Raw genomic sequence first — 25,356 nt, forward strand, 5'->3', positions numbered from 1 at the left:
TAACAAAGTTGTTACTGGATGATCAACACCAGGTCATATCTTGTTGGATTTACTGAACTTTCATGATTAAAAAAAATTACATGAATATTGAGGTAGTTGAAAGTCTGATTAAAAGGAGAAAAATCAAGTTGGCTTGGAAATTTTTTACAGTAATATTCACCACCAGAAACAAATGGAGTGATATCTAGAAAATACTGAGGGAAAAGAAAAGTGGCTCAATAATTATTCTTAAAAGTAAAATCTGCGGTGGTCAAGTTTAGCTAACCAAGAGATGGCTTTAAATACAGGGAAATGGAGGCACAAATGTGAAATGATCATGCTTCAAACAGAAAAAAATGTGACTAAAGGAAAAGAAAAAGCATGTGATAAGCTTGATGGCCTAAATAACAAAGTAATCCAAATTAGAGGAGCTGGAGAAGCGGACGAGAAAAGGAAAATAAAATGTACTGATTTTCATATATTTCATTGCTAAAAGTCATTAGATTTTATCTCAAAATGAATTATAGAATGAAAGGACATCCAGCTTCTAAGTAAGAAGTAGAAAGCTAACAAGTGCATTTCCCCCATCTTAATAATAAGTAAAAGCCAGATAACCTTCAAAATCATAATTTTTCTTTAACCAAATAGAAACCTGAGGTTACAGGGCAGCCATGCAGCATGGTTTCCAACAATATAAAAAGAAGATGGGATTGTAAAACAAATTAAAGAAGAAAGAGAGAATCGGAAAAAAGTAATACTTGAGGAGATAGTAGCTGAGAGTTTCTCCAAAATAACAAAATATATTAAAGGTACTAATTCAATAAGCTCAGAGAACACCAAGCAGGATAAATAACAAAGAGGAAAAACAAAACATCTGGGTGCATTATATTCAAACTTCTGAAAACCAAAGATAGAAAAGAAGATATTTAAGGCATCTAGACTAAAAAGACAAATACATAACATATAAATAATTGCACCAGATTTCTCATCAGAAACTTTACAAGACTGAAGACAATAGAATATCATTTTTAAAGTGGTGAAAGAAAAAAAATTCTTCACAAAGCATAAAGATCTTTCAAGCCCATTATTGGAAGTCCTACACTACAAGAAAAGTTAAAGAAAATTATTCAAGTAAAAGGAATCTGATAGAAACTTGGGTCCACACAAAGAAATAAAGATCTCTGGAAAAGGTTAAAATAAAAGTAAATATAAAATATTTTTTATTGTTTTTACTCTAAACCATAACTAAATTTCTAAAACAGCAAAAGTAGCAATTATAACATATGAAAAAGTAAACTATATGAGAAAAACATAAAAGTGGGAATGAGAAAGTGGAATTATACTGTTGTAAAGTTAAACACTGCATGTGAAGGCTGACTTTGATTCAAAATGTATATTTTGAACCCTAGAGCAACCACTAACAGGATTAAAAACAGGTATTATTCATAAATCCATAATGGAGATAAAATGGAATCATACAAATTATTATCATCCAAAAGCAGACTAGACATAGCTAAAGAGAGAACTGATGATTTGGAAGACAGGGCTTAAGAAAATATCCAGAATACAACACAGAAAAACAATAAAATAAGAAATATAAAAGGGACATTAAGAGATATAAAGGTTAGACTAAGAAACTATAATATACATCTGATTAGAATTTCAAAAGGATAAAATCAAGAAAATGGAAAAGGGGCAATAGTTTAAAAGATAATGGCTAATAATTTTCAAAATTGAAAATTAACCTGATCCTCAAAGTTAGAAAATGTAAAAAACAGGGGTGCCTGGGTGGCTCAGTCGTTAAGCATCTGCCTTCAGCTCAGAGCACGATCCCAGAGTCCTGGGATCAAGCCCCAGGTCAGGCTCCTCCACTGGGAGCCTGCTTCTTCCTCTCCCACTCTCCCTGCCTGTGTTCCCTCTCGCAGGCTGTCTCTCTCTCTGTCAAATAAATAAATAAAATCTTTAAAAAAAAAAAAAAAGGAAATGTAAAAAACAAAAACAAAAACCTAAACAGAATAAATAAAAAGGAACTCACACATAAGCACATTGTATTAAAACTACAACACACTAAAGACAAAATATTATAAAAGCAGGATTAGAAAAAAGAAAGGCAAATAACTGAAAGAAACTATGAATAAGCTAAAAACTGACTTCCCATGGGGTGCCTGAGTGGCTTAGTCGTTAAGCGTCTGCCTTTGGCTCAGGGTGTGATCCCGGAGTCCTGGGATCGAGCCCCACATCGGGCTCCTCTGCTGGGAGCCTGCTTCTTCCTCTCCCACTCACCCTGCTTGCGTTCCCTCTCTCGCTGGCTGTCTCTCTGTCAAATAAATAAATAAAATCTTTAAAAATAAAAAAAATAAATAAAAACTGACTTCCCAACAAGAAAAGAAACCAGAAGGCAGTGTAAGTTACTTCAGGAATACACCTTAGGAAGAAAACAAAAGTTATCTCAGAAAAGAAGTCTGAGATGCAAGCAAAGAAAAATGTTATACATATGGGTAAATCTAAATGATCATTGACCATATAAAACAATTTCTAAAAACTCAGATGGGTTAATAAAAATAATTCAAAACTAAAATTGTATATATCTGTTGGGTTTTAGGAGTAAAGCATTTTAAATGCCTGGTTTAGTTGGTAAGAAGTTAAAAATATTAATTTTAGATTGCTAATTTTAACATGTGTGTGAAAATACATTTTCTAACTTTGAGGATCAGGTTAATTTTCAATTTTGAAAATTATTAGCCATTATCTTTTAAACTATTGCCCCTTTTCCATTTTCTTGATTTTATCCTTTTGAAATTCTAATCAGATGTATGTTATATAAAATATATAGGACAATAATTAAAAGAAAAGAAATTAAATGCATGAAGTATACTATAGCTGGGGGTGGAAGATTAAAATATGAACAAAAACTAAAATCTATTAACCTCTTCCCTGAAAAAACAAGGTGGAAAAAACAGGAAAAGTAGGATAAATCAAAAGAACAAATGCAATGTTAAAAATTAAGTTGTGATAAATGTAAATAAAGTGAATTATGCAGTTAAAAGCCATAGATTATCAGACTGCGTCGTGAGGAAAGGTAGGATTTGAACGAATGGGAGAGAGGTGAGAAGAATAACTACAAGGGAAGTGTGGAGGATGGAATAACTTTGACTTACTCAAGAGGTGATAAGTGAAATGGCCAGACTAGGCAGAGGCTTCATATTCAGAAGCAGGAAAAATTAATTTTTCCAGGTTTAGAATTCATGCAGTAGAAAAGAGAGCTGTTGAGCAAAATAAAGAAATTATAAAAGTAGTATATAAGCATGTAGGGTAAATAAAGGAGATTGATTAGAATATGAGATTCCGCCATTCACTTTGAGGAATGATTCACTTTAAGGAAGATTTACTCTAGGCATAATGAACTTGAGAATCATTAAAATCATTATCTTTGTTGGAAGATTTGGCCAGAAAGGAGGAATGAGGATAAGGATAGCGAAAAATGGAATCAAAGACATAACGCTCCTTTACCAACCTTTTCTAGAGAACAGTTTCAATCACTCATATTTCACTACTTGTTATACTTAAATTTATCAATGTTTAAGTGAAATTATTTACTCTGTAAAGAGTTTTGCTTAATAGCTCAATATTTGAAATGGAGTTTTTTGAAGTATAGTTTGGAAACAAGAGAAAAGATATATCCTTCAAACATACGTACAAGTCAAGGAAATAAAATGAGGCTATATCATGACTATAATATAATTATTCAGCCTTATTTCTTTGCACCCTCCCAATTCTAAAAGTGGCATTGCTTTCAAGTTCTAACCAAAAAAAAAAAAAAAAAAAAACATAGAATGAACTTAAGTACAATGTACTCAAGAACCAAACACCAGAACTCTAACTTACAATCAACACACCCATCCCATAAATACAGGAGAAAGTCTGGTGGCACGGTAGAATTACAGGGAGCAGACCAGTATTTGCTTTGGCAGATGTGGAGTCTGTGCAAATAGGAACACAGCTGTATGCTGAGTATTTTAGTGTTTCTAAAACTGCTGAATCAGACATAAAAGAATATCCAAAGTTGCAATGTTTCAGCAAGTTTAGAGAACTGAGTGCCGTTCTATTTTTTAAATTTTTATGAAGTAAGCATATTAAGAATTTTTGTCACCATATCAGTTGCAACATAGTACTTCCAGCTTCAATATTGAGGGCCACATCTTACTTACATGGCTATAGTTCTTGTTCCAGTTTAAATATTTTATTATTTGCCACAAATGTAGCCCAGGCAAACTCCAGAGGAGCTGGTGACCCTTTAGCCTAAGAGAGACTTAACTGAATATATAATTAGTTACAGATGTGTGAGAATTTTAATAAAAGTGAAATATCTCACATTGAAATTCTGAAGAGTAATGCTCAAAAATCATTGAGAATAAAGTTGGAGAACTTGGCCCACAGCTATCCCTGTATAACAATGAGGCTTTCTCACATAAGCCTTAATTCCACATAAATGTTAATTTTCCAATTTAGTAATTTATGCTATTTTATGGAGAAGTTTAGGTCTTCAGCATTTCAAAAATGAAAATGAAAAAGAAGCACCTTTTCATTTACCACACAGCGTTGTGCCCGAAGACGTTTGCTGAATGAATAATGACCCTTAGTGCTTTACTTGTCCCATTCTTCGAAATTTTCAGGACTTCTTTCTGGACTAATTAACCAAAATCTACTACAACTTACCTTGTTTCTAAATTATGTGTTCATGTGTGTCTGACTTCCCTATTGATTCAGTTTTAGACCTATTTGTGTTTCAGTAATTGTTGTTGAATTGACCTAACCTTACTTTCAAATTGATCAAATCCATTTCATCTTTAAAGTTTAATCTCAGCACACTAGAATATTTCCCTACTTTGTTTTCCCTTTAGATTTCTTGTTCCCATACTATTTTTTTTAATGAACATTTCACAAAGGCTGCAAATAGACTTCAAAAAACTTCAGCCTGTGGGCTGACTCCTGCTTGATTCATGGTGACTGCCTGGAACATTTTACTAGGAAGAGCTTGAGGACAAATCTCTACATTGAGCAGGAAATACTATAGTGCTGGATTAATTATGTCTGCTATGGACTTGGAATGGTGGGGTGAAAAGTAGTAGAATACTTGCTATTTATTTTCTTTTTTCCCCTTTTATTGAATTATGTTTCACATAAGACATTATATTAATTTAAGGTGTACATGTTGATTTGATATGTTTGTATGTTGTAATATGATTACCTTTGTAGTGATAGCACCTCCACCACAACATATAATTGTCATTTCTTTTTTATGGTGGGAATAACCAAGTTCTTACTAAGATTGATGATTATAATATGATATTGTTGTCCATATGCTGTACACCGTGCATTGGATTTCCAGGATATATCTGGCCACTGGTTGCAAATTTGAGCCTTTAAACAGATCTTTCCTATTCCCCCACATCCCAGCCCATGGTAACCATCATTTTATTCTAGGTTTTTGTGAGTTTAGCTATTTTATATTTCACATATATTTATATTCACATATATTTCATGGATTTGTCTTTCACCATCTGACTTACTTCATTTTGCATAATGACTTCAAGGTCTAACCTTGTTGTCACAGATTGAAAAATTTCCTTCTCTCTCATGGGGCTTTTTATTTACTGTTTTGTATCTGGTATTTTAATTTCAGTTTAGTGATATACAGTGTTGCTTGTTTCAGGTGTACAATATAGTGATCCAACAATTCCATACATCACCCGGTGCTCATCACAACAAGTGCACTCCTTAATTCCCATCACCTATTTCATCCATCCCCTGACCCACCTCTCCTCTGGTAACCATCAGTTTGTTCCCAAAATTTAAGTGTCTGTTTCTTGGCTTGTCTCTCTCTCTTCCTCTCTCTCTCTTCTTTCCCCCTTTGCTCATTTGTTTTGTTTCTTAAATTCCACATATTAGTGAAATCATATGGTAATTGTCTTTCTCTGACTAGACTTACTTCACTTAGCATTATATTCTCTAGCTCCATCCATGTCATTGTAAATGGCAAGATTTCATTCTTTTTATGGCTGAATAATATTCCAGTGTGTGTGTGTGTGTGTGTGTGTGTGTGTGTGTGTGTGTATACCACATCTTCTTTACCCATTCATCTATTGATGGACACGGGCTTCTATCATAATTTGGCTATTATAGATAATGCTGCTATAAACACAGAGGTGCATGTATCCCTTTGAATTAGTGTTTTTGTATTTTGGGGGTAAATACCCAGCAGGGCAATTACTGGATTGTAGGGTAGTTCTATTTTTAACTTTTTGAGGAAACTCATGGGAATGTAGAGACTCCTGCCTTGAAAAAACAGCTTTTTCTAATTCTTATTTTTTAGCCAAAAAAGAAGAAAATTATTTTTTAAGTCAAAATGTCTGAATTAATAAAGGAACAATTACTTTGTGTTTAGCTTACACCAGTCACCATGCTAACTGTCTTACATGGATCATTTCATTTAGCACAGACTATTCTGGAAGAAAAGAACTACTGACATCTTTACCATCATCATCTCTAATTTAGAAATAATGAAACTGAGTTTGCGGATGTGCTCAAAGCCCCAGCTCTGGTGAACAGCAGAGAAGAGATACGAAACCCATGAAATCTAATTCCGAACCCTATATTTTAAATTACAATGGGAGGTAATGTCTCTAAATGAGACAATAGGCCATCTCTAGGTCCTACTAAAATAATTTCTAAAAATAAATAAATAAATAGACAAATAGATAAATTTCTAAGTCCTACTAAAATAAGTGAACTGAATATTAATGTTCAGAAACAGCACAGTTAGTATTTGGTCTTGGGTTCGATTCCAATGTCCACGCTGTACTTGTTACCTAACCCCGTCTCTATCAGCCACTCCTGCCTGTATGTAAAATGGAGGTAGTGCTCCCTAAATGGTGGAGTGATTATAAAGATTAGTAAAATAATTGCATATAAGATATCAGACCAACAGTAGATGTCAATAATTGTGGCTGTCTACACTCATATTTTAATTTCTTACAATTCCTACAGGTAATCAGATCTTTAGGGTTAAAAAAAGGATTTATAATTCATTAGAGAAGCAAAAGTAATGAACCATTTTAAATAATTACAAATTTGTGTAACACACTAGACTCAAGATATCACATTTATGAAGAAAAATCGGTGGAGTTTTTAAGTAATTATAGGACCAAACTCCTACTACCCTGCCAAACTCCTTATTTCCTAAAACGATCTGTTTAAAGTAGAAGAGCAATTACTCCCCTCCCCTGCAACAAACTATTCTTAGCCTCTCCTAAGTCTACAAAAAACTTTTAAATGATTATTAGGTGTGTATGTCCCATCATGGCCTAGAAGTGGAAGAACTGAGTAAGGAGTGGGAAGGGGATAAGAGAAGATGTGTGGAGATAATGGGCCCCTGACATGACTGACTAGGAATACAGAAAGAGCTGGTTCACGTGGTCCAGGCTTATTGATGGACTCCATAAGAAAGGCAAGTGGTTGGAAATATGTCAAAGCCAGGGAGATGACTATGACCACACAAAAGGTGGCAAGAGCAAGAATGCCCAACCTTAAACCAAATGCTGAAAGGAGCCTCAGGGGAGTAAATTCAACAAAGGAGTACAAGTACAAAGGCCCAGACCAAATTCCACTGTCCTTATTTATTACAGCACTCAGAATCCTAAGGACACACAACACAGCTGGACAGAGAACACAAGTGGATTCATACTGGATGTATATGGCCTCCAGGCCAGCTACTTACAGAGGCGGAAATAGTAGCTGCCTGCATGTTGTGATTTGAGAGGAAATAAGAAGTTTCTTCTCCAAAATTATATCATGTGCTGAATAAAAGTCTTTGGCTAAGGAATGGTTCCCTATTAACTGAAGTGTTAGAGCCAAGCCTGAATAACAACTGAGGAAGAAGGAAAATCCACTCATCTTTGTCATTTACAACTCACCTGAAAAAGTATTTGCCCAACATATTCACCCTGACAGCAATTTTGTGGAAGTTGTTTGAGATGAGTAAAAGTGGGGGGCAGAGAGGAAAAGAAGAGCCACAGGACACCACAGAGCTATGAAAGGTTCATTAGGAGGCTTTGATAACAATGTCACATACTTGTAAAGTTTATGTAGAATTATTTTCACCTGTATTGTGAATAGCAATTCAGTAAGAACATCTAGGTAATATTAAACTTGGAAGCCTAAATTAAAATCCCTTGACTAGTAATATTAGGGATAAATTTTATACATAGTTCAATTTATACTTTTAAAAGTAGCAAGAGTGATTTTGTAAAAATATCCTTGAATTTTATGCAAATTCAAGACTGAAAATTTGGCATTGTGTGCTCCTACAAGATTGGAGAATATATGTGAAAAAAAAAACTATCAATACTATTGCAGATCAAACAAAAGCTTAGTTTTTTTCTTCTTGTGTATGTTAAATTGGAATTAAACTAGAGCAAATGTATGACTTTTCAAACTTAAACAAGAGGACTATAGACTAGGGTTTTGAAGTTTATTGAACTGTGATACTTTCAAAAGTTGGCTATATTTTAATTGGTTCCTCTAACCTCTATTGTTAATTTTATGCAAAGTATTTTTGCATCATTAAAACATATCTTCAAAATTAGGCCAACAGTAACTCGGGAAGGAAATAACAAGCATCTCAGCTTCCATCCTATTAAACCTAAGTCAGAAAAAGTTTACTCTGTTCTATGGTCTGAATGTTTGTATTCCCCCAAAATTTCTTATGTTGAAATCCTAACTCCTTTTTAAAAGGTGATGGTATCAATAGGTGGGCCCTTTGGGAGGTATTTAAATCATGGGGGTAGAACCCGCATGAGTTAGTGCCTTATAAAAGAGCTTCCAGAGAGATCCTTAGCCCCTTCCATCATGTGAGGATACAGTGAGAAGTCTGCAGCCCAGAAGAGGGCCTTCCCCAGAACCTGACCATGCTAGCACCCCAACCTTGGACTTTTAGCTTCCAAAACTATGAGAAATAAATGTCTGTTGTTTATAACCACCTCATCTGTGGTATTTTGTAATAGTAGGCCAAACAGACGAAGACACTCTGTTACTTTACAATTTCAATTAATCTGCTTTAATGACCTTCATCAGTCATAAAACTCCTTTATCAAGCATCTAGTATTTGTCAGTTTCTGGTCTAAGTGCTAAGGTTGCAAAGATCAACAAGCTGCCCACAAGAAGTGCACATTCTAGTGGTTTAGAAAAGGTGATAAATAATTATAATAGAAGGAAGTAAGTGCTCTGGGTCACTGCTTTTTCTGGCCAGATTTCTGGAGCAGGTTCTCTACATCATCTTGTCTTCATTTTCACCTCCTCATTCTTCACTCTACTCTATGCAGCAGGGCCATATTTCCACTGAAGAGGATGCCCTTGTGATCACTAAGTCCCAGGCAGAACTCTGCATGCATGATTACCTTACCAAACCCTAGCAGCATTCAACACTGTTGCTACTCCATCTTTTTGAAATTTTCCCTTACTGGCTCTGTTTTTAATTCTGCTTCTCCAATCACTTTCTCACCTTTTGGTGTCATCTTCCCTGACTCAGCCTTTATTTACTGCACTTATCAAAAACATAGCCATTGTCTTCTCTTCCTTACTGCTCTCTCTCTCCAAAACCTTGATTGGAATGTCTATGCTAGAGAGTCTCAATGTACTTTTCTTTTACTTTTGAGCTACACACTCATTTATACATCAGTGTTCTTAATACTCCTCTTGGTCGTCTCGAAGGAATAGCAAACTCCGCTTGTCTGAAACCAGATTCATTACTGTTTTCCTCCAATCCACCCTCCTTTGCTTACTTACTTTTAATCCCACTTCGAAAGTCACTTCCTCAGGAAATTCCATGTAGTAGAGACCAAGGGTATTTGGTTCACCATGTATGTATAATGCTTTGCACAATATCTGTAACATAAGAAGGGATTAATACACAATTGATTTGAATGAATGAACAATCTATGGAAGTACAGAGGAACTGGTCATTAATTTTATTCGGAACTCAGTTTAATGGAACAGTTTACTCTTAAAGGATGAACAGGATTTTGTCAAGATAAAAAGGAAGCAGAAGAGGCAACAGAAGTAAAACAATGGAAGTATTAAATGTTTCAGGAGAATGAATTGAGGACTACAGAGCAAAGGGCATGATGAAGGGACTGGCAGTTAGGAGGTGGGGTGGGGACAGTTGTAAAGGAGGAAAGGGACGACTGGAAAAAGAGATGAAAAAGTAGACTGTGACCAGAGCGTGAGGAGTCTTAACTTTATCCCATAGGCAACTAGGAGCCACTGACAATTTCTAAGTTGAGAAAGAGAAATGATGTGTGTTTAAGAAAGCATACTGCACTGGTGATTAAGCTATTGAGGCTCATCTCCTATCCATCCATCTGTACTCTGTTCTGGGATGCTAATGCTCAGACTCTGCAAATGACCGTTTTGCCAGCTGGTTCTGTTAGACTCTGTCAATAGGGGCCTGTAAATGGAAACTAGAAGACTGGTAAAAGGAAAAGTGGACTTTCTCTTCCTGTTTGATTCATGTTTTTATCAGAATCACCCTACCATGGCCTTGGGCTTTTTTGGCCCTCCCATGACCAGTTATGGAGGTACCAGTAACTTCCAAGCTCTGCCCCTTCCCCCAAGTTTGAGTTCCCCTTCATAGGGCCCTTCGTCTAACTTTCTTACTAAATACTCCAGCCTCATGTCTCTGTTCCCTCAGCCCTAGGAGTAGTAGCAGCTTCTGCAATTATTTCTCTGGTATTCTTTTGTATTTTTTCAGTCTTCTAATAACTTATTGTTCAATACATCTTCAATTCTCCCTGTGTGACTTCTATGGTTCTTAACTGACATAAACACCTTTGGGTTACAAAATACAGTGGTAAGAAATGAAGTTAGAAGATCAATTAAAAGACAATTTTAATATGCTAGATAAGAGATAAATCAGAGAAGCTGGGAAGAGTGAAGATGGTGATAAAAATAATAATAGTTAACATTTATGGAGCACTTACAATACACCAAGCACTGTTCTAGGTCCATAATCCCTGTGATATAGATACTATACTTATTTCCATTTCATAGACAAGAAAACTGAGGTACAGAGAGGTTTTAAGTAACAGGCCCCAGGTCACGCAAATAGTAATGGTGGAAACAAGATTTAAACCCCAGGCTTCTAGTTAGAAAGTCCTTCCTCTCAACAACTAAAAAGAGGTAGAATTCTTGAATTATTTCTGAGGAAGAAGCAATAGTATTTGAACCCTTGTTCAACAGAAAAGATCACAGAGAGGGAAAAGTAAAAAAAAAAAAAAAAGAAAGAAAAGAAAAATGCAAAGACATACTTTGGTGAATGGGCAGATGATAAAGTTATTAATGATAGTGGAAATCTTTTTAAAAGATCAACTTTGGGTGCTTGGTACAAATAATTAATTCAGTTTTGAATATTCTAAATTAAATGTGAATGTGGGAAAGGTGAGGTGTGATGTCAGTTGAAAGCTGAAGTTGAGTTAGCTCATTTAAATGGTTGACATAAAGAGACAGATTTCAGAGCTCTCAGAAGATGCTAGATAAAGTCATGAGAGCAGACAGTAATGCCTGCCCTGAAAGGGAGACTACAGAAAGAGAGTGAGCAGAGTTTTCAAGCTGCTAAGCATAAATCTTACGACTCTTTTTTCTACATAAAGAATACCAAACAGTCTTCAGAAGAAATATATATTAAGCAGTGGAGTGGAGACCCAGAGAATGAAAAGAAATGTATGTGGTATGACACACAAGAAAAGTATGAAATGATTCAAGAGGTTTTTGGTTGTTTTTTTTTAAAGGAAACCTGAAGTAGAGGGAAATGGGAGATAAAGACAGTTTAGAACAAAATGCTTTAGTTCCTACACTAAAATGCAGGATTCCTTAGATTCATCATACGTCTTAGAATGATTTGGCAACAGAGACTGGGATGACATCAGCAAACAATCCCTTAGCCGAGTAGAATGAGTCACATTTTCGTCTGTTTCCACTTGATTAAAATATTTTACATTTGTCGAGCTTTAAAAAAAAAGACAGAGGAAGCCATTGAAAGTGGAAAATTGAAAGTCCAAATATGGTTTGTTTCTGACTCACCAGAATTGCAGCATTATAGGAATTAACTTTGACTTAGAAAGACTTCAAAAAAAAAACCAAAAAACTTCAAGAAATAATTCCCCAAATCACATAAAAATGCTTTATGGCCTTTTCAAACTTTTAACTTAAAACCAAACAGAGAAAACCTCAAAAAAATTATTTTCTATAATATGTTTAAAATATAAATATCAACTATAGAAAAAATAGGTAATATTTGAATATCACCTGGTCTTCATAACTTATCTTGTTCAGATTCGTATAAACTCCTAGTATGGATGATTCAAATGTATCTAAACATTTGCTTCTTTGGAACAGAGCAGGCAGGAAAAGCAGAGTAAAGAGGTGGGAACAGATTTGCTTCTTTACAGGGATCTATGCCAAGTAATCTGCAAACAATCCATTTCCTGGCAAATGTCTGCTAACTGGTTTGTTCATGATTTTTTTTTTTTTTTTACAGTAGTTGCTAATGCTGACCTTCAGATCCCTTAATAAAAAAGAATTAGGCAGAATTCACTTGGGAAAGAAATCCATTGCTGCTGACTTTAGGTGGTTATTTTTCTAAATACATGAATTATTGTGAGACCCAAATTAGATAAGTGAAAGAAGTCTTTAAATTATAAGGCACTGTATAAACCTAACTTATCATGTATTAATAGACCAGAGCATGTAGAGACCATCTACAAATGGGAATAACACTGTTTGATATCATTTCATATTAAGACAATGTGCTGCTTTCCAAGATTTCCATTGTTCTTTGTTCTGTAGTGACATTAATTAAATATTTTTCATCAGTAAAATTTATTACACTCTTCATCAACCAGTGGGTAGGTCTTTCTAAATATAACCAAAAGCCAAAACCACATAGAAAATATAGTGAGAAATTGATTCAGTTAAAGTTCAAAACTATGTTATGTCAAAATAAATTTGCCACATCATTAAAAATTATTATTGCTGTTATTATAACACGTGATAGACAAAGAATTAAGATTTGTATCTTAAGAAGAGTTCTTTTTTTTTTTTTTTTAAGATTTTATTTATTTATTTGACAGAGAGAGAGCCAGAGAGCACAAGCAGGGGGAACAGTAGAGGCAGAGGGAGAAGCAGGCTCCCCAATGAGCAGGGAGCCCGATATGGGATCGATCCCAGGACCCTAAGATCATGACCAGAGCAGAAGGCAGATGCTTAACTGACTGAGGCACCCGGGCGCCCCTTAAGAAGAGTTCTTACATATCATTAAGGAAAAGGCAGACTCCAATAGAAAAATGGACAATTAACAGGCAATATAGAAAAAAAAAAAGGCCAATAATAAATACGTGCATATGAAAAGAATTACCAGGCTTACTAAAACTCAAGTAATGAAAAGTTAAAGACACTGAGGTACTAGGGTGTCTGGGTGGCTCAGTAGATTAAGGTCTGCCTTCAGCTCAGGTCATGATCTCTAGGTCCTGGACGGATCCCTGCACCAGGCTTCCTGTTCAGCAGGGACCCTGCTTCTCTCTCTCTCCCTCCACCCGCCCCCACTGCTAATTCTCTCTCTCTATTTCAAATAAATAAATAAAATCTTAAAAAAATAATAATAAAACACCGAGGTACCATTCTCACATTTCATACAGACAAAGATTAAAAATGAAAATACCCAAGGGGATCCTGGGAAAATGACAAAAGCAGAAACAGCATAGTTTTTGGGTCTTCCAGCAAACCTACATAAAAATGGAAGGAAGAGCTAGAGAAAAAACTAAAAACCCATGGACAACATTTACAACAAAACTAGATGGCAATATACAAATATGTGGGGACCAACCACTAACAGCCTCAAACCTGAATGGGATGGAAAACTGTGCAAGAGAAAGTCAAGGGAAGCCAAGAGGCATCTGATGACTTGAGAAACAAAGACAATCCCCAAATAGCTGCTGGCAAGTACTCACTGAAAATCCAGTAGCCTGACTTGAGATCAGTTGCTCAGAAGGGGAGGTGGGTGGCACAGTGAGAGTGACCCACCCTGGTGGAGAGGATTATTTTGTCACTAACATTGTTTAGAATTGCCAGTAGAGGCTGATAACATAAAACAGATCAACTTTCAGTAGTTCAGTTTTCAAAAATTCTCTATAGACTATGTGACCTCTTTGAGTCGAGACACTAATCTCTATTGTGTGTTGTTAGGTTCATTCAGCAATTCACTAACTCACTTATTCATTCAGTATTCTTTTCAATAGGTGCTAGAAGATGAAAATTCAATGATGAAAAAAACTAAATACTGCTGCCTCGAGATCTTAAGATCAAATATGTAAACAAACAAAAAATACTACAATGTTATTAGTGCTACAGTAGAGGTTGTGTATGTCACTAGGATGTATGTATTAATCCGATTAAATAAATCACATTGGAGAGAAGATAGTAGGATTCTAAAGAAAAAATAGGATAATAAAATGGTTAAGATCACAAACTCTGGAGTCAAGCAACTCTAAATTCTAATTCTGAATATTATCATTCATTAGTTGTGTGAAATTGGGCAACTGGGCTTCCTCAGTCTCCATTCTTTCAAATAGAGAAAATATCACCTCAGAATGTTATTAAGGAATAAATAAGCTCAGTAATACTCTGAGCCCTTAGAATTTGTCTCTGACATATTCTGTATACTCAAAAATGTACATTTTTTTATTATTGAATGGATCTAATAAAATCTAAATTTGCTGGAGAAAATGGTATGGACAAATACGTGAATATTTCATTGATCAGTGAGGACCAACATGAAGAAATTGCAAAAATTTACTTTGAAAGAGTGCAAAAAAGGAAGGCAGGGGGCAAAGGCAACAGCAAGTATCCATGTGACAATATTGTATTGGGCCTGCCTGATTTAATAAAATAATTCTTAAAAAACTTAACACTGGTTCATTATTTATGAATGAAGACATTAGTTACAAATAATATTGAATAGCTCTGTACAGTCTTTGCATTTATGTACTTCCTGAATTAAAAAGAACATCAGCATGTTATTGTCATAGAAAGATATCAATATGTCATAGAAATACATCAATAGTGGAGGTGAGAAACTCCTTAAAGGGGAATAGGCCTATAGGAATCAGGCCTATAATCAGTGTAAGAGTTGAGTAGGTTCACTCTTCTGAATTCTGGCATGTGCCCTAACAACGTGTGCACATAATCATATTTTTTTTGTAAAATCTGCAAAGAATAAGATATTTTAACTGTAATCAATAAAGGTCACTTTCTATGCTGACTTCTTTGTCACACCTTCCTTTATGGTCCAGTAGTGTTGGAGCAGTCACAGGCATTTTGGGAATCCAACTAAGAAGCGAAGTTGGGGATACATTTATTGTTGATTTAGTGGAATATATTTATTTGGCTCACAGTCCCTTCCACATACAGTTAAGATGTTAGCAGGCCCAGTATAGGAATGACGTCAAGAAATACTCCTGCCTGTTGTGCTGATTTGCCCAGTAACATAACACAAAGGCTCAGGGCTAGAATTTATATATTAACATGAACATGTCCTATGGTGCCTTGCAAAAAAATAGCTAGTGGAGAAAATACAAGATTTGAAATGTATAAAACCAGAAACAAGTCTGGAAAATTCTTCCAATCATCAGCTGTGTACAAGTGAATCGCAGTACTAGGCTCTCATTTATTCATAGTCAAAGTGGAAGTTCTCTCCTCTCAGCAATATATTTGATAATTCAATGCACACAACTGTAAATGCACAATGCATTAGGGTATTTTTTGTTTTTGTTTTTGTTTTTGGTGGTTTGTTTTTTGTTTGTTTGCTTGTTTGGTTTTGGTTTTTGGTGGGAAGCGCATTAAATGGACTTGTCAGTTACCTCTATTTATAGGACACAACCCACAGCAGTAGTAAAAACAGGAAGTACTTCAAAATGTGAAAATGATTGTTTTGTATGCATTTCAATGTATTGGATTTATTTTAGTATATCTATTTCATCTTATTCCGACAGCCTGGAGCAAACAAAATGCAAATTCCACCAATGCAGAAAAATTGAAAATGCTAGTGTTCCAGTAACAAAACTACTGCACACATACACATCAATGTATAAAGTACAATTGCACAGCTCAATACAAAAGAACGGCCATTTAAAAATACACTTAAATTGCTCTTCCTTATGGTTTTAAGTTAGTTTTGTATAGTTTTCACAATTTTTGGTTATACCAAAATTCAAATATAACAGGAGGGAAGTATCTTAGCAGAAGCCAAGAATATTAACTGAAAAAAAATTGGTTAAAATTCAGTCAGAAAACTCCTACATATGTGGCATTTGTCAAGTTTTTATACTCATATTTATGATTACTTCTTTTCTCATTTTAAGTAAATATTAACTTGCATACAAAATTTGTATTTGTCATTTCCTATTCTTTTTCTTATGGAAGTCTTCTCTCGAATTGAGTAAGAATGTACCTCTGTTGAAGGGCAAAAATGAAATGGATGAAGAAGAGCATCACATTCATGATGACTTACGTAGGAAAGTGGAGGTTATACTGTAAAACATTTGGATATAATGTATAAAACAGAATGATAGATACCAGAGTTGTTCATGTCATGGTATTAAGAGCTACAAGTGAACCAGCAAAGTATAGTTTAAATATTTTAGTATAAAGTATTTTCTTGGTTGCACAAAAATGGGTTTGGCAGCCAGGTTGAACTGCAATGCACTGTAAGCCCGACAATGCCTTGGCCAAGCACACGGGACGCTGTGGAGCCAGGGTCAGCTTTACAAGCATGCGACCTGTATAGGTGCAATGGGCTCCACACTTAGAAGTGTCCCAGGCTTGTTCATTATTCTGCCATCTTCTTGAACTTTGGAGTAAATTTTGAACATGGTAGTCCACATTTTCATTTTGCACTGAGCCCTGAAAATTATGTAGCCAGTTCTCTGTAGAACACACATGGCCAGCCCATGTGGAGCTGAAATGGTACTTTTAATGTGTGTCTGGCTGTCATCAGTTGTGGGCTGCCACAAGAAGGATGTGACTTCAAGTAAGGAGATGCTCTTCAGTGGAGGCCCACCCTGCAGTTGCTGATAGCTGGGCAACAAGTCTTCTGGAGGGGGACCTAGGTAGTCTGTTTCCATTTCCACCATTGGCATGCTGCCCATTTATTGGATGTTGTGTTAAGATCTTATTGCAACACTCTAAAGATAACTTCAGTTGCCCAATTTTCTCTTTTCTCGTTATAAGTATGTAAAGATTCCCAGAAGTCTAAGTCATTTTCCTAACTCTTAATGACTTAGTGAGAAAATTTCACACTGAAATTTCTTTCTTAGTGAAAAAATTCCTTAGTGAAAGAACTCAAATTATTTTAATTGCATTTTAAATGTGTAACTATAAAACAAATTCAGTGCACTAAAGAAAAAAGACAAGTACTAATTTTCTACTGGGGTTTAATATGCCAACTGCTCCCACACTAACCAATACAGACAATTTTCAGTCTCTTTTTATTATTTTTTAAAGATTCTATTTATTTGAGACAGAGAGAGTATGAGCAGGGGGAAGGGCAGAGGGAGAGGAGAGGGAGAAGCAGACTCCCCACTGACCAGGGAGCCCGATATGGGGCTCAATCCCAGGACCCCAGGATCATGACCTGAGCCAAAAGCAGCTGCTTAACCAATTGAGCCAACGAAGTCCCCAGTCTCTGTCTTTTTAAATTAAATTTCACTTAGCTAGGGGTGCTTGGGTGGCTCAGTGGGTTAAGCATCCAACTCTTGATTCAGCTCAGGTCAGGTTTTCAGGGTTGTGAGACTAAGCCCTGCATTGGGCTCACATGCTGGATGTAGAGCCAGCTTAGGATTCTCTCTCTCCCTCTCCCCCTGCCCCTCCACCACTTCTCCCTTTCTCTAAAAACAAAACAAAACAAAAAACAAAAAGAGAAACTTCACTTAGCTATACATTCCAAGGGGACTATTCCAAATAAGGTCATATTTTAGGATGATTTTAAATTCTGTGGATCCTGGAAACACATCAGTAATCTTGGTTATAAATTAAGAAATAAAACACTGGTAGTTACAGTATATAAAGAAGCACTGTAAACAACAGTTAGCATCCCAATGTTATTTCTGATGCTCTGAGGTATGTAAGCAAGATCATAAGCACGAAGATCATCACCCATACCTTCCCACCCCTCTTACCCCACTCTTCCCCCCCCCCAGCAATGATTTCTTTTGAACTTATGTTCATATTTGCTATTTTCAATGCCTATCTCCTCCCTCTACAAGACAAGCTCTATGAGGTCAGGGCTTTTTGCCAGTTCTGTTCACTCTGGTATCCCCAGTACAAAGAAGAGTGCCTGACCCACAATCAGTACTCTAAAATAAGTTGTTGAATGAATTAATGAGTACATAGAAATTTATAAAAACCTTCCTAAAATTATAACTAAAAATATAAAGTTCATAAATCCACATTTGCACAATTAGCAAAAGCAAAATGCTATTATACTACAGCTCGATAGAAATCAAAATGGAGATGATAAAGTAATATTCAAACTCTTAAACACTACAAATTATAAAAAACAATTACAGCATAAACCAGTTAGAAGTTCATTTTGTGGATTATTACGCTTTTGGTGCAGTCTAAAAGTTATCTTAAACAGCCAAGAGATGTTATTCTCATTTTTTTTTTAAATAGAAAAAATCTAGAGAGTAGTATCTGGTACTAGTAATAAAGCTTGGTTTCTATTTTGTCTATCAGGATATAATTAGGATCTTATCATTCACAGTGACATTGGAACTTAAATCCTCAGGGAAGAAAGTAGGAGCAAGGAAATAAATGTTAAAAAGAAAAAAGTATAGTCATGCTAACATTAACACCAAAACCACATGTTTGGTATGAAACCTATATCCAAACACTACAACTTCTTTACCAAAAGATACTTATTCAAGAAATGTAATTAGATAAGCTTACATTAGGTTACTAAAAAAAAAAGAAGAAGAAGGCACATAGAATTTAGACATCAGCCCCTCTTGATTCTTGTATATAGAGATTCCCATTTTAATAGATCATGTCCCTAAAAAAATTCATTTAATTTTTTCATTCTCTTCTCCTCATCTGCTCCTCTACGGTAACAAGAGAGAAAAATAGTGTGTAGTAATGTTATAAAAGTTGGACCAAAATTTGACAAATTAATGATGCTGGGCAACAAGGCCTGTCCTGGAGGGAGACCCAGGCAGCTTATCTCCATGTCCACCATGTGTCCACCATAACCTTATTGTCTACAGAATGGAATATTCTACAATGTGGATCTATTTAAGACTCAAAGTGAAGGAAATTTAGCTTGAGTCCATTCTAAGTTATAGCCCTGAGGCCTTGAAAAAAATTCAAGATGACTGATAAAAATGGAAATCCATAGGCTGCTTTCCCAAAGATACTGGGAGTATGGCCCACATATTAAGAAACACTGGAATAGATACCTATAAATCTGCAAGTGTTTGCTAGAGTTTTGTGGGAGTTTGTAACACTATTATGTGAAATGGACAAGGAACACTTGATGGATAAAAGTTTATTAAGTATTAACTTTCATAATATATTCTCTAATACATCTAGGTCAATAAAAAATATTTTATATCTCCTACAATTTGTATCCTCCTATCCAGGAAAAGTGCCAATTCAAGTTTGCTCTCCTATAAAATCGAAAGAAACATCTGTGTACTGGTAAATGCCAGAATAGAAATGACTGGGTAATTTCCTTCTTGGGCTACCAAACAGACTGATCCTCAGAGAACCTAGACTGGGCACTTGAAAAAGCACTTAAGGGCTTGACTCTGGGCCATCAGACTTTGGCCAAGGCAAACCTGTCTCTTTTCCTCCACAGAAGGGGCAGTTGTGTTTGTAGTTTAGGAAAGGAAATAACTGATGCCCAGTAGAAAGCCTCCCAGAATTCCGATGGTACAGTTCTGCTGCAGGCTGAATGCAGAACATCACTGAATATACGAAAAACAGATCTCAGGACAAAAGTAAGTCAGCACTGGTCCTGAGAGCCACTTCACATGAGATTGCTCCAGTCTCCTGTGCTGAGAAATTCTCACTCACCCAGCACAAGTATTCCCAGGATGTATATCAGAATAACCCACGGGAAACATTCAAGGACTATAAATAAATACATTCTAAATTTTAATCAAAATGGACAAATATCTGGATTTTCTCTGTATGAGCCCAGCTAAAAATGTGCTCCTGTATGAATTAGTTTTATACTAAAATATCTTATGTTCATTAGAAAATAAATTTCTCCAAATGACTTAGCACATAAGAAACCTCCACCAAAACAACTTCCAAACAAAGCCGTCTTGAAAAAGGTACCTTTCTCGTCCAGTTTTTTCCTCATCCAGACTATTTCACACACAAGATTTAGTGTAACAAAACTATATGTTTCAACAGTATTAAAAGCATATAACCAGGCTGGCCTACATTTGCATAATCCATAGTCCCTGTTTTTCAAAATTCAGATTTGGGTCTTCAATTACTGGGTTTCTGCGAATACTAGAATAATCTAGGCAGTCTGTAGGTCAGAAATAAGCCAGGAAATCTAAAAAAAAAAAAGCTAATCAGGTTGTAATGATATTCTCCAAAAGACACGTATAAGAATATTCATAGCAGAACTATTCCTAATAGCCAAAAATCGGTAACCACCCAAATGTACACCAATAACAGAATGGATATATAAATGTATGGTTATGATCATACAGCAATGAGAACAAATGATCTGTAATTATGTACAATTATGCAAAAGTCATATAAACATAATGTTGAGCAAAGAAAGCCACTACTGTGTTGTTGGTACATATTGTATATTTCTACTTATATTAAGTTCAAACTTAGGAAAAATTATTCTGTGGTGTCATAAATCAGAATAATGGTTAACTGGAGGGAGGAGGAAAGATACTGACTGGGTGTTGGTAAAGGGGGATTTCTGGGTTGTTCACAAGACCCTGTTAAATTATCAGGGTCCTAACTACGAGGCTCTGTTCACTTTGAGAAAATCTATTGCGTGTGTTGTACACAAAATACATGCACTTTTCTGTGTATATATATATTATGCTCCATAAAAGTTCATTAAAAATCCTATCACATTGTGATACCACTGAGGAAAATAACATGAAAATCAATTAAAAATGAGAGTTAAAATCAAGGAAAGTTGGTACCAAGGAGAGCTAAGAGAGAAAAGGAATAAGATAGAAGATTTATCTCGTAAAGTAACTGCCAGTCTCCCGAAGTCCCCCAAAATGCTTAGAGACTATCAAATATCAAACCAAAAATAACCAAAAACCAGTTTGTCCTTTAATGAGACAATATAAAAATCAAATATATCCCAGAAAAATAAATGGCATTGGGTTCCCCGACTAACAGTTAAAAAAATAAACTGAGCTGCCTAGCTCATGCAATGTAATCTCCCCAGACGTCAGTTGTCCTTTAGATGAGATAAAGTATAAAAGTATAAAACGGGAGAGAGATAAAGTATAAGAGAAGAATCAATTTTTTAAAAGCTAAAAAATATAAGCTTGAAGCATGAGCTACTCTAAGCATAATACTTAATTTTTTTCAACCTAAAAAATCAAAACAATCTATGCCCCCAAAACCATAACTGGAAGTGAGAGAATTTTAGAGATTTGGGGAAATACTTGCAAATTATTTGAAAGGCAAAGAGTTAATATATTTGATTTGCTAAGAATCCTTACAAATCAAAAATTAAGTTTTAACAGAAAAACAAAGGACACAAACAGGCATGCTACAAAAGAATAAACGTAAATGAAAAATCAGCCTCAATGAGTATCAAAACAATTACAGCATTCTGAAATTATAAAACTGACAAATATTTTTATAAATATTAATGACCAGGTTGGTATAATACAGAAATATGGTAGAGATATAAATGCTAAAACCTCTTAGAGGACAAGTAAGCTGAATCAAAAACTTTACTGTACATACCAGCGGCTCAGGTTTGACCCTCAGCCATCTTCACAGAGAATCAGGAAGCAGTGGTTATGTGGGAAGAGTGACCATAGGACTCTAGGAACCAGAAGCTTGCTGGGATACTCTATGGAATAACAGATTAGGGCGCAGGTGGCTGGGCTTCTCAGGACCTTTGATATTAACAGGACCTGTTCCATGAGGAGATTAAAAATGAAGAAAAATATTCATGACAATCTGACCCAAAAGGATAAAAACCTCTTCTATCCTGAAAAATAGTCTCTAATATTGTTTCAACCTAAAAAATTCTTGCTACATCTTAACTATCACAGACCCTCAGTGAAATCTGTATTTGAATTTGGCAAAACACCAGCTGTGTTATTTTGCTAGAAGATAAAGCTGCTATTTTTTTTCCTATTTACAACAAAAAGAATATGATGAATGTTTTGAAAATAATCATTTTTAAACAAAAAATACTTTTCAACTATGAAAAATAAAAATAATTAACTGTTTAAGAACAAAGCCAGAGTGGAGTACCTGGGTGGCTCAGTTAGTTAAGCATCCTATACTTCATTTTGGTTCAGGTCATGATTTCCTGAGGTCATGATCTCAGGGTCATGAGATCAAGCCTCATGTTGGGCTCCACGGTCAGCACAGAGTCTGCTTAAGATTCTTTCCTTCTCCCTCTACCCCTCCTCCCATTCTCTCTCACCTTCTCTCTCTCTCAAAATAAATGAATTACTAAAACCTTAAAAAAAAAAAAGAGCAAGAATAGCAAAAACAAATAACAACAAAACAACAAATACCCCTTTACGTATAATGCATGTTCCAAGTTGGACACCGAATTTTGAGTATTTTATGGATTTTTTATAATTTTTATGTTATTATATTGTTTTGCTTTTTCCTATTGTTTCCTACTTCTAGAACACCACTGAGTGGTTACACAAATGTGACAATTACCATAGACTGTCTCTGGTTCCAGGGCACAGGCCCTGGAACTAAACTGCCTGCGTTAATTGCCAGTTCTTCTACTAATAAGGGGCATAATTTTGGGCAAGTTAAACACTTTCTCTGTGCGTAAGTTTCCTCCTCTATAAAATTAGGAAAATAAAGTAACATATCTACAATGTTTTTGTGAAAATTAAATATCATTGTATAAACATTTAAGAGAGTTGATGATGCAAAAAAAGTGTTTAATATAGTGTCTATCATTACATCTATATCTCTTAACTGTTTCCTTTAGTACAGATGAAAAGCACAGAGCATGATTTGTTGGCAATCACATTTCCAAGTATTCAAACCATAAAAGCATATGTAAGTAACAAAAACTAGTGCGAAACAGAGAATGATATAGGAGTAATGACTGTAAGTTGGTGGGATAGGATGCCCCAGACCTATCTGTCTCCTACAGAAACACTGATTCAACAGTATGCAGACCAATTCCCTTTATGAGAAATCCAGACAGTTCAGAGGCTCCTGCTCCCCAGCAGAGCACACCGCCAAAGCGAAGCCAGTGGGAAAATTCATGGCACTGTCTTACCATGATCCCACTCCCTGGCATAGCATCACACAATTGAGAGGAAAATCCCACCTCCTGGCTTCTCCTTGGGAAGGAAAAGAGAAGACCAGACCATACATCTAACATTCTGTGCTTATAATTAACAATACTGAACTTCTCACTTAAAAATTTAAGAGGGTAGATCTCATGTTATATGCTTTTTACCACATTTACCACAATGACAGATGATAAATAATAACAATAATTCTAACAGAGGTAAAGGAATAATAACTCTATCAGAAAGAATAGTAAGTAACACAGGAGGATGGAGTGAAGGAAGAGAAAGGAGAGCCCCTTCTGAAAGGTAACCTCACAAAAACCTGGGATTGTCATCCACACCCAAACTTTTGATCCCTTCTCTAAAACCATTCGCTTTGTAAAAAAACAAAACAAAAATAAAACAAAACACTTCTACAAAATTCCATTTAAGATAGCCAGGTACTCATTAATGTGGATGCCTGCTATGTGCATACAGAACTGGCTTGACTCCCTAGCTACCAGAAATGCATCTTCCATTTTGATTGATAACTTCTTTTTCCAATTTTTTTATTATGATAAAATGCACAAAATGTTAAATTTGCCATTTCAACCATTTTAAAGTGTACAGTTATATGGTATTAAGTACATTCATAATTTTGTGAAATCATCACCACCATCCATCTCCATAGCTTTTTTCATCTTGTAAAACTGAAACTCTACATTCATTAAACAATAACTCACCTTTCCTCTCTCCCACCACCCCCTGGCAACCACATTATACTTTTCTGTCTCTATGATTTTGACTACTCTTATCATTTAAGTGGAGTCACATAGTATTTATCTTTTTTTGACTGGTTTATGTCACTTACCATAATGTCCTCCAGGTTTATCCACGTTGTAGCATATATCAGCATTTCCTTCCTTTTAAAGGCTGAATAATATTTCACTGTATGTATATACCACATTTTGCTTATCCATTTATCTGTAGATGGACACTTGGGTTGCTTCTACGTTTTAGCTATTATGAAAAATGCAGCAATAAACATGGATGTACAAATATCTCTTGGATACTGTGCTTTCAGTTCTTTGGGTTATATATCCAGAAGTGGAATTCCTGGATCATAGGGTAGTCCTATTTTTAATTTTTTGAGGAACCGCTATACTGTTTTCCATAGCAGCTGCACCAAGTTACATTCCCACTAACAGTGCCCAATTTCTCCACATCCTCACCAACATTTGTTATTTTCTGTTTTTTGTTTTATTTTTTTGAGAGTAGCCATCCCAATGGGTTGTGGGGTGGTATGTCATTGTAGTTCTGATTTGCATTTCCCTAATGATCAGTGATAGTGAGCATCTTTTCATGTGCTTCTTAGCCATTTGCATATCTTTTTTGGAGAATTGTCTATTTAAGTCCATTTTCGAATTGGGTTGTTTTGTTTCGTTGTTTGTGCTGAGTTTCTGTAGTTCTCTACATACCCTGGATATTAATCCCTTATCAGATATGTGATTTGCATATATTTTCTCCCATTCTTTGTGAATGGGTATTTTTTTTTACCCTGTTGATATTTTTTGGTGCACAAACTCTTCAATTTTCATGAATTCCAATTTGTCTTTTTTCTTTTGTTAACTGTCCCTTTGGTGTCATATCCAAGAAGTCATTGCCAAATCCAATGTCATGCATGTTTTCCCCTAGAAGTTTTATTGCTGTGTGTCTTACACTTAGATCTTTGATTCATTTCAAGTTAATTTTTGTATGTGATACAAGGTAAAGGTCCAACTTCATT

The 25,356-nt window shown here is 35.3% G+C and overlaps 1 long non-coding RNA gene across 1 annotated transcript in view; it reads right to left on the bottom strand.

The window, feature by feature from the left end:
- Positions 1-5,119: 5,119 nt before the first annotated feature.
- Positions 5,120-25,356, bottom strand: part of LOC113250675 (uncharacterized) — a 209,700-nt gene continuing 189,463 nt past the window's right edge. The window contains exons 4-5 of the long non-coding RNA XR_008955985.1: positions 22,054-22,226; positions 5,120-9,921 (exon numbers count right to left, since the gene is read on the bottom strand). This is a non-coding gene — a long non-coding RNA (uncharacterized LOC113250675). The remainder of the gene's footprint in view (positions 9,922-22,053; positions 22,227-25,356) is intronic.

This window comes from Ursus arctos, unplaced genomic scaffold (assembly GCF_023065955.2).
Source record: "Ursus arctos isolate Adak ecotype North America unplaced genomic scaffold, UrsArc2.0 scaffold_1, whole genome shotgun sequence".
In the NCBI taxonomy this organism is placed as follows: Eukaryota; Metazoa; Chordata; class Mammalia; order Carnivora; family Ursidae; genus Ursus; species Ursus arctos.